Below are 2,547 nucleotides of genomic sequence, written 5' to 3'. Positions count from 1 at the left end.
TTCCTAAATGATAAGTGGCACTCGTCAGGATTCTTGGACTTGGGCCCAAACGCTTTGTCCGCTGACCATCTCACTACACTAATATTGATGCATAGGGCTTGACACGTCATCTTCATGAATCGTTCGATACAAAGGTCGACCGAACCGAACACATTGTCCCACCAGTCCAACACTCCTCTTTCTCCTCTATCCACTCCTCAATCCCCATTTGTTTGATCCCATCTACTAATACACTGGCGAGCCGCGGTGGCCGGTGTGACCACGGCGGCGAGCAGTTTGGTGGCGGGTTCAATCCGGACGAGGATGGGGAGGCTACCGCCATGGGGCTCTGCGGTCGGACAACGCCTCTGCTACGCGAGGGGCCCCGTGTTGCCGGGAGAGCCACGCCTGCGCGTGCGATGTCCCGTGTGCGATGGTGGCTCCGGGCGAGGGCTGGACAAGGCAGGCGCGGGTGGACGTGGAGGCCGCCTTCATCCCGGCGAGATGCAGTTTCGCCGCCGCCGTACGTCGTAGAGCTGCAGGCGCTCATCGACGAGTGCCTCCGTGCTTTTCTTTTTTGCTTCTCCTCCTTGCTCATATCCAGGCGCCGGCGGCCAGAGATGGCTCGCGCCGACGCCACGATGGCTCTGCTCGGGGGCGCCCCTATGACTGTGTTCCTAATCTGTAACCCTACAGCAGTATCAGCAAGAGGAGCAAGCCGAAGGCGTGGAGCAATTCTTCGATCATGTACATCATATTTCATCTCAATGCTTCAATCCGGAAAATCCATCAGCGAAGAGCTTTTTAGAGTGAGCAGTGCTTTGACTCCTATGTCATTCCCTGTCAATACTTATCAGTCATCCCGTGCATAACTGCCTGTTAAGAACATTCACGTAATGGCAATTCCACATTAATTTGTTCAATCCCATGGCAAATTTCTAATAAAATGTATCCTTAATCACGTCAATTTCTGTACACGGTAAATGATGGACATGACAATTACACATTATTTTTTTGTTCAAAGTTCATGGAACTCGTTTATACTTTGGCAAATTCGTATCTCGTCGCACGGAAAATTCTACAACAAAAATGGTGGCCATGTCTCTTGGTATATACTAGCAAATTTTACAACAAAACCATTTTCTATGCTTTTAACATGGCAAAAATTGTTAGTGAATTTGCCACGAGCAAATTCTCTTGATGTCCCACGGCAAATCTCCTTCAAGTTTATGCCGGGCGGAAAAGGTGAGCGTCCAGGGCACTTACGGTTTTGTGTGTCTGACATAGTGGCCCTGACTGAAAATGCTCCGCTGGACTCGGTGGGCAGGCATTCCTAGCAATTGTCTACATATAGTTGGCCCCACAAACTATAGTCTTCTGCCGTTTCCCTGCCGCTTTTCGGGTCAACTTTGCCGTCCTCCACGAGAGCACGCACCTGGTCGTTGCCGTCTCCTGCCAGTGTCTTGACAGCGCCGTGCGTGCTGCCGTCGCGCTCGAGCGCGTGGGCGCTGCCGCCCGCTGGCAAGCGGCTCCGTCGTCCACACCTCAGGCAGTTTGTGCTGCAGCGTCCATGGCCACCACACAGAGAGCACGGGAAGACGGGCATCTAACCGTAGAGGTTGGTCATAAGATCTTCGTCACCAAAAAATGCTGCACGCACCACCGAGGGTGTGTAGGTCTGCATGCATGTTGCCGTGTCGTTAGCGACGACATCCTCCGCGAACGCATGGCCGTCCGGAGCGACGACGGGAGCGACGGGAGGACGACCTCGACTTCCTTCGCTTGGCGCCGTCCGCCGAGCTGCGCTCATCCGCGAGCGCACCATCGCTCTCTACGGGCACGCCGTCGTGCAGGTTGACGACGTCGTCCGCAAGCGCCCTGCAGGACGCCGGCCTCCACGGGCACGCTGTCGTGCAGGTTGACTGTTGGGAAGAACCCCGGACCAGCCTCTCTCTCACTCGCTCAGACAAAGATGAAAGAAGAACCACACTATTTTTTTCCCGGTGCACAAATGCCTCGCCGCACGAACGACGCTTTTTTCTTTGAGCTCGAACTCTGGCTCGGCATATATCGGCACCAAATACACACGGGAGACCTACTGGAGACTACAACTCTCCTAACTTCTCTCCGGACACACACGCACTAACCATTGGAGACTAGTACTGGAGACTACATCTCTTCTTATGGCTACCGCGCCTCTCTACACAGCACCACAATGGTTTGAATCGAAGTACAGAGTACCCACCACCGTGCTCGGCCACTAACCAACTAACTGAGGCAGCACTTGCGCAATCAACAACCATGCATGCCTCGTCCACGCTCTCGCTCTCGCGACGGCCGCCGCCCCAACCCAGCAACCCACCAGCCCTCCCTGGCGGTCGCCGCTCCGGCGCCGCTGGCCACCCACCCAAGCGCTGCCCAGCACCATCCCCATGCTATCGCAGCTCCCACCCTGCTCTGGGCCTTCCCGTCCCCGGTGTCCGTTGGACGTTGCTGCCACGCCGCGCCGGATCTGGATCTGGATCGGCTGCTCGCCACCCCTCCTCCCCCGCCGTCAGGCAGGCCGCC

The sequence above is a fragment of the Triticum aestivum genome, chromosome 5A (assembly GCF_018294505.1).
Source record: "Triticum aestivum cultivar Chinese Spring chromosome 5A, IWGSC CS RefSeq v2.1, whole genome shotgun sequence".
In the NCBI taxonomy this organism is placed as follows: Eukaryota; Viridiplantae; Streptophyta; class Magnoliopsida; order Poales; family Poaceae; genus Triticum; species Triticum aestivum.
This window is presented reverse-complemented; position numbering follows the sequence as displayed.